Source organism: Pteropus alecto, unplaced genomic scaffold (assembly GCF_000325575.1).
Source record: "Pteropus alecto unplaced genomic scaffold, ASM32557v1 scaffold75, whole genome shotgun sequence".
In the NCBI taxonomy this organism is placed as follows: Eukaryota; Metazoa; Chordata; class Mammalia; order Chiroptera; family Pteropodidae; genus Pteropus; species Pteropus alecto.
In genome coordinates, this window is record NW_006440638.1 from 3859675 (window position 1) to 3867980 (window position 8306).

At 34.7% G+C, this 8306-nt stretch overlaps 1 pseudogene; it reads left to right on the forward strand.

Moving 5' to 3' along the window:
- Positions 1-4060: 4060 nt before the first annotated feature.
- On the forward strand, positions 4061-4579 carry LOC102892365 (annotated as a pseudogene).
- Positions 4580-8306: the final 3727 nt, after the last annotated feature.

Sequence of the window (8306 nt, forward strand, 5' to 3'; positions counted from 1 at the left end):
TGCAAACATGTTTTATGGCCTTAAGTAAGTTATTTCAACTCTCTGAAACTAGGTAAAATTAAATTATATACATAGCTTGAAGAAAGCAACCTGTCAAAATTTAGTAATTTACATAAAGGTTTTGGTAACTTAAAAAATTAAATTTCCTTCTGAAAGAGTAAGAAATGATAGCAAGGATATAAAAATGTCAAAGATGACTAGCACACCTGAGATTAGAGGATGCACATTACCTTGAAGGAAATGACCATGATCTTATCTATACTAACATTTATAGTTCTTACCACAGTTCCTGCCCACAGTAGCTTTTCTATAAGCATTTGCTGACCACTTTATGATTTTGCCTGGTAAATCATGTTTGTAAGTAGTAAATTCCTAAATAGCATGGATTGTAATAGTTTACAGACTATGTATATTCCTAATTATGCTTAGGAATACAAACCATTTTATAATTTACATAAAAACATGCATATTTCTCTTATGAGAACTATTAGAAAACTCTTCTTATGTAGCATTTCTGAAACAGTAAGAATTGTAAAAGACATAAAAATAGTAAGAATTGTAAAAGACATAAAAGACAATAATCCTTGATATTGCTCATATATTTTTCCATTCTTTTTCAGAGTTATACTTTTTTAATAGTGTTTCACAATGCCTTTCAAACAAACCTACGAACCTGTAAGAGTATTAAACTCAGGTATTAAATAAGTATTGCTTGGAGGAAAATTATTTTTTTTCTACTTTTCTAAGTTCATCTGGCTGTTCTAATAATTAAGTTGACAAGAGACTGATTAGCAAGAGAAAAAAAATTATTATGTATGTACATATAGGAGATTCTGTAAGAACATGGGACCCAAGGACAAATCAGGCAATTTAAGTTTTTGTGCCCTTCTGGACTAAGGAAAGGGAAGCCTGGATCTGGGATTTCAAAGGGAAAGTAGAAAATTTACAGAGTTGAGAAAGAGCAAACATTTGGTAAATAAATTCTTGCCAGGCCATCCAGAAACAATGGTACACAGAGGGCAGTCTAACAAACAAGACTTCAGTTGGTTTCTCTAGTCTGCCACACTTAGTTTGTATTACAATTCTAGTATTAACTTCCTTCCTTTAAGCGAGCTTTTCTATACGAATTCTTTTAGGCAAGTAAGGGTCAGGTAAAATCTCTTCTTGAGTCTTTTGCTTTTTAAAAAAACCAGTTTAAAATAATCAATACTGCAGAAGACCTATTTAGTATTTGTAAACTCTGCTTTCCCTCAGTGTGCTCAAAGTGACTTATAAAGAAACTACTTTCCTCGGTATGCCTGGGATTTTGTGGTTTTACCAAAAGTAAAGTATTACTCTTACCAAGTCCTAATTTTTTCTCATTCTAAATTCAATGTAAACATCAACTGTCCACAGTCATCTGAGTGTTTGGTTTGTTTTGGTTTGGTTTGGTCATAATGATTATTCATTACTTCCTGAAGCCACAAAAAATACCCATCCAGCTCAGTAGTATGTGCCTCTGAATACAATTCAATATTCTTGAATTGTAAATAATAATATTTGGATTATACTTAAGTAAGTATGTATACTTTTGAGTCAAAATAATTCTAATAAATGATGTGCTGGGTGAAATATAGTATAGCAAATCAGGACAAGACATGAAGGAGAATGTAGAGGTGCAAAAATAATTTTCCTTCCACAGTTGTAGGTTAATTTAATTATTAACCTGAGACATATTAATAGGAAAAAATGTCCAAAATTTATTACAGAGGTACATGCGGGGATGCCATAAGAATATGAGACCTGAGGACACATTGGACAGTTGAAGTTTATATATCCTTCTGTATTAAAGAGAAAGGGGACAGGGGCCTGAGACTTCAAAGGGAACGTAGGTAGAGAAAAAGAGCAAATGTGTAGTAAACAAATTATTGTAGGCTCACCCATGAAAAATGGAGCACAGAAGAAAGTTCAACAAACAAGATTTGCTAGATTTCTCCCTATCTGACACATTTAATTTATATTATCATGCTAAGGTGATGCTCCCTTTCTTTAAGTAGATTTTTCTGCCTTAATTCCTTTAGGCAGGTAAGAGGAAGGATCAAACATTCTTTCTGAGTCTTCTGTTTCTTAATAACCAGCTTAAAATGAATATCCCAAAAGACATATTTTGGGGTGGCAAAATTTTGCTCCCCATCAATAACAACTTAAAGGGCATAGTTTATCACATTATTTAAGTCTCAACTGGGTTAAACTGAACTTTTTTTTCTGCAAGGAACTGACTGATGTCAGTTATATTATTTATATTGATTATATTATTGTTACAGAAATGATTGAAGATCTAGTATTTATTTAACAAAACACTTGGCAATTATGTGCTATGCACTACCATAGGCACATGTGATGCAGTGTGATAAAATCTTCAAAAATTCTTGTCTTCAGGAATAATGAAGTTAAACTATGTGAAGAAAGTGCCTAAATTTCTATATTTGTTGCAGCAGAAATTATCATGTTCTCAAAAATTCCATATTTTACAAGTTTCTGACAAATAAAACTAAAATAACTTAAAGGAAGAGATGCTCTTCCAATTTGCCAAAATCTGTAATATGAGCTAATGGCAGCCTTATCCATACTCAGTTTTTCACTGTATGAATTAACGAGCCTAGGGTGATGAGATTGACATTTTATGAATCCAGTATTACCCTCTGATTTCCTTGAGCCCTGGGCAATTCCACGTTCCACACTTTGGATTGCTTTCCTTGACATTTTTAACTCACTACCAGGAAGCACCTAAGACTAACAGTGCCATCCATGCTGTCATCCCATTCAGACAAGTATTCTTGTGGGATCCAGTACCTAGTTCTCTTCCTCAGATCACTCTTTGATCCTTTACTCCATATGTAGAGTCAATGAGATGCATGAAGGTGCTCTGGAAGTCACATCTATGGGGCCTCCTAGGAAGATGTCCTGATAAGCCAATCATCCCCACTGGCTGGCATGGTATTTTTTTTTTTTTTCCCATAGGATCAAGAAATATTAGGCCACCAAAGTGATGTTATCATGCTGATTTGGGGTAATTGATATTGTTTATGTACACAAGTGCCCTGAAAAAAGAGTTTCCCAGGAACCTGGACATTCTAGGAATGATGTTGTATGGATTAATTAGCTTATACCACTTTAAACAAGGAATATAATATTCATTCTTATCAACTATCTTATAAGTAGGTTCTTCTCCTGTTCTCTTCTTTGTTATGGTATTATTTCTCTTAACTTCCTTTGTTATAGTTTATATTTCAGGAGTAGAACAAATAAATATATGTGCTCATCCTGTAACTTAAATCAAAAGTTATTTCTTTATCCTAAAAATAAAGTTATGCTTTTGCTTAAAAGATTTTTGAAGAAGTTTCTGTTGCTTTCAAGAAAAAAAAGATTATTTGTGTGTGCTTAATTGTCAGACCTAAGATATAAGAAATTAGCAATGCTATTTTATCATTTTACTAAGTTTAGCTATGCTCTCAGAGTAAGTTATAACTCATTGAAATGCACACATCTCAACATCTAAGTTACAATGGGAGTCAGACTTTGAAATAATTAAGGCTGTATACAGAAAGAGTGAAACAGAAGTTGGAAGAAATATATGCAGCATGTAATACATTGTTTCTACTTTTTTATAGAGTGAACAGCAATGTGCATAAAAAATATTTGTTCTGGGAAGCAAGAAATCAGATGTTGAAGAAGAGTTAAAAAGGAAGAAAAGGACAAACAAAACAGAAATGCAATCTGTGTGGTGTATATCTAATACTTCCTCACTAAATGGAGGACATCGATGATGTTTTCTGGGTACATTTTCTGGTGATCCCTAGGGCAGGGGAAAGTTTGGGGGAGACTCAGTCTCTTAAATATCCACAATTATTATTTTCCTAATGAAAGATATTTATGAGTGTGTGTAAGCAGGGTATATCAGAAATTACTTGCTTTTTGGCCAGCTCCCTGCTCCTGCTGAGTGCTAGTCAAGTTGCACCATGGGGTGGCTCAGAGCTCTGGGCTTCTGCTAAGCCACTGTTACCTCCTTCCTGTCACCTCCATGATCATATATGGGGACTTCATCAACTATGATAAAATGTCCTCCAACATCTGCAAGATCTGGGAAATGGTGGACTAGCTATATCTAGAGGTGGAGGGGAAGATAGTTAGTAGGACAGAGGTCTACATTGATGACTAGCTCATTGGTGGAAATGCCTCTGCTGAAGGCCCTGAGGGCAAGAGTACTGAAAACACAGTGATCACTGATCTACATTGCCATGAACCATCATTTGCACGAACCACCTTCGCACAAGAAGCCAAAAGAAGTACATAAAAGATTACATAAAATCAATCAAAGGGAAACTTGAAGAACAGAGGCCAGAAAGAGTAAAACCTTTTATAACAGGGGCTACAGAACAAATCAAGCATATTCTTGCTAATTTCAAAAAAAAGACCTACCATTTCTTTACTGGTGAAAACATGAATCCAGATAGTGTGGTTGCTCTGCTGGATTACTCATGAGGATGTAACTTCATATATGATTTTCTTTAAAGATGGTTTAGAAATGGAAAAATGTTAATAGATTTGGCAATTTGGCTCTATCATCTGTCTCCATCATCATATTTGGCTGATGCTTTTCATCCACACATCAGGATTAGGACAAATGGGACTGATGTTATCTTGAGCTCTTTATTCTGACCTTGATTTATTTGAAGTGGAGGCATTTTGAAAAAAAAAAAATGTCATGTAAGTTGTCTAAAATTAAAATGTATTTAAACTCATTTGAGAAAATTCTTCTTAGTTTAACACCTATTTACATTGATTGTGTGTAGTGTTCCTGAAGAAGTTTGACCCTGGTTGTAGACCACTATTATAAAGCATAAGACCATTTTTAGATAATTTCTACAGTGAAAACTACTTCTTGGACTGGAATATGAAAAATAAGAATCAAAAGTCTTCATTCTGAGTTGAAATAAAGGAAAAGGCCATACTCACAGCAAAGCCAACATTTGAACTGGGTTCCTTAGATATCTCATTCCCTACATATGAGGGGTAGTTAACTTTGGAAGAGATTACCAAAAGAATAAAAAGAGATTAATACAGTTGGAAAAAAATAAATTATTGTGTTGCTTTGGTAACTTAGTTTTCTTTTAGCAACATGAAGAAGCATTGTGAACTACTAAACATGACCTAATAGTCAATAGATCAAAAACTGTAAGTTACAGAAAACTTGGATGATGGTGACCACAACAATGTTATAACTATTATAGTCAAGAAGACTATAAAATTTTATTTAGAAAAATAAAATTTTAAATGTTAAGAGAAAAGATTGTTTCAATGCAAAAGATTTTAAATGGGAAACATACTAGAGAGTGATGAAAGAAGCTTAAATATAAAAATTGGGAATAAAAACACAAATGGTATTGAAGGGCAATATTTATAAAAATGCATGTTTTCAACAACTGTCTTTGTGAAGATTCATTGTGCTAGTAACTGTGCTAATTATCACACAACAATTGTTATCAAGACAGATTAATTCCTGATCTAACATAATACACTTTCCAGTGGAATAAATTGCTGGGACTGTGTAAATTTCAGGAAGGCCAAAAAAGCCAGTGATCCACTTCAGTTCCATGTGGGAACATGTGTCCTGAACTTCTATCCACCTTATTCAGATACCTTTTAATAGCAACACCATACTCTTCTTTTTTTTTTTTTTTAACAATTTTTATAGTTCTATTTTTTTTAAATTATAGTTGACAAAAAGATTATATTAATTTTAAGTGTACAATACAGTGATTAGGCATTTATATAATTTATAAAGTGATCATCTCAATAAATCCGGTACTCATCTGACACCACACGTAGTTATTACAATAATACTGACTTATTCCCCATGTTATACTCTATTTTCCCATGACTATTTTGTAACTGTCAATTTGTGCCTCTTAATCTCCCTACTTCGCTCATTCAATCTGACAACCTTCAAGAAGCTCTCTGCAAATATGAGCTTGTTTATGTTGTTTGTTTATTCTGTTCTCCAGATTTCACATATGGCATTTGTCTTTCTCTGTATGATGTAGGTCCATCCATGTTGTTGCAGATGGCAAGATTTCATTCTTTTTTATTGCTGAATATATATTATATATATTCCATTATATATAAGTACCACCTCTTTCTTATTTATTCATCTATTGATGGACATCCAGGTGGCCTTCATATCTTAGTTATTATAAATAATGCTGCAATAAACATGTGCATTCACATGTTCCTTCAAAGTAGTGTTTTAGGTTTCTACAGATAAATACTCAGAAGTGGGATTACTGGGACCATCTTTGTCTCTTGTTAGAGCTTTTGTTTTAAAGTCTATTTTGTCTTATATAAGTATTGCTACCCCAGCTTTTTTGTTTGTTTGTTTCTATTTTCATGCAACATCTTTTTTATCTCTTTTCTTTAAGTTAATTTGTATCCTCTGATCTCTTGTATGTAGCATTTCTTAAGGATCTTATTTTCTTATCCATTCAGCCACTCTATCTTTGATTGGAATATTTAATCCATTTATATTTAAAGTAATTATTGCTAGATATGTAGTTATTGCTATTTTATTATTCACATTTTTTATCTTTTTTGTTTGTTTTTCTTCTTGTTAAATCTCTCTAACATTTCCTATAATACTGGCTTGGAGGCGATGAAGCCTTGTAGCTTTTTCTTGTCTGGGAAGCTCTTTATCTCTCTTTCGATTCTGAATGATAGCTTTACTGGATAGAATAATCATGGTTGTAGATTCTTGCTTTTCATAACTTTGACCATTTCCTGCCAATCCCTTCTGGCCTGAAAGTTTCTATTGGAAAATCAGCCGACAGTCTTATGGGAGCCTCCTTGCAGGTAACTAACTGCTTTTCTTTTGTTGCTTTTAAGATTCTTTTTTTGTCTTTAGCCTTTGGCATTTTATTTATAATATGTCTTGGTGTGGGCCTCTTTGGGCTCATCTTGTTTGAGACTGTGCCTTCTGGGCTTGTATGTCTATTTCATTGACCAAATTAGGAAAGTTTTCAGTCATTATTTCTTGAAATAGGTTTTCAATTCCTTGCGCTCTCTCTTCTCCTTCTGGTATCCCTATGATATGAATGTCGTTGTGCTTGATATTGTCCCAGAGGCCCCTTAACTACCCCCATTCTTTGAATTCTTTTTTCTTGTTGCTGTTCCGATTGGATGTTTTGTACTACCTTATCTTCTAAATCACTGATATAATCCTCTGCTTCATCTAATCTACTGTTAATTCTTCCTAAGGTATTAGTCATTTAAGTTATTGTATTCTTTATTTCTGACTGTTTCTTTTTCATGTTTTCTACCTCTTTGTTAAAGTTCTCATTGAGATCTTCTACTCTTCCCCTAAGTTCATTGAGTATCCTCATAACAAGTGTTTTGATATGTAGTTATTGCTATTTTATTATCTGCATCTGATAGATTGCTTGTCTCCATTTTATTGAAGTTTTTTTTTTTTTTTTTTTTCTGAAGTTTTATTCTGTTCTTTCATTTGGGACATTTTTCTTTGTCTTCCCATTCTGGCTGCCTATTTGCATTTGTTTCTACATATTAGATAGGGCTGCTTTGTCTCCTAGTCTTAGTAGAGTGGCCTTATGTAGTAGATGTGCTTTAGGGCACAGTGGCACAGTCTTTTCTGGTCATCTGAGCTGGGTGCTCCAGGTATGTACCTTGTATGAGTTGTGCGTGCCTTCTATGATTAGGTGAGCCTTAGTTGCTGTTTGCTCTTCAATAGGAGGGATTGACCCTTGGACTAATTGGTTGTGATAACTTGTTGTGACCAGTGGAGGTGCTATTGTTCAGGGGCTGACCTTTTGGATCAGGACGCACTTTAGCAGGGATCTGGTCCTGCCTTGTCTGCCCTTTGGGTATGTCATTCTAAAATGTGACCCTGGGTGGTGCTCCATCTCAGACCAAAGCCAGTCAGTAGGTGTGCAGGCCCTGGCCTTGTAAGAGGGGCCCTGCCTCAGGCCAAGTTTAGCTGCAGTCTATGATCTGCCTGGGGCCACCTGTCATGAGCCATACAGCAGTCTGCAGAGGGCCACCACACACACTGGGCTTGGAATGTCTTGAGAGGCCAAGCCACAAATTGATGTGGGTTGCTGCTAGTGCTGGGCTTAGGACTGCTCAACAAGAGGTATAGGTCACATAGAGGCCAAATGCTGCCTGTTTCATTTTTGTGAAACTTTGAGAGATTTTAGCAAAGTTTGCAGCATGAGACAAGACAGAGCACTGTATGAAAAATCCACTGGAAGCAGATA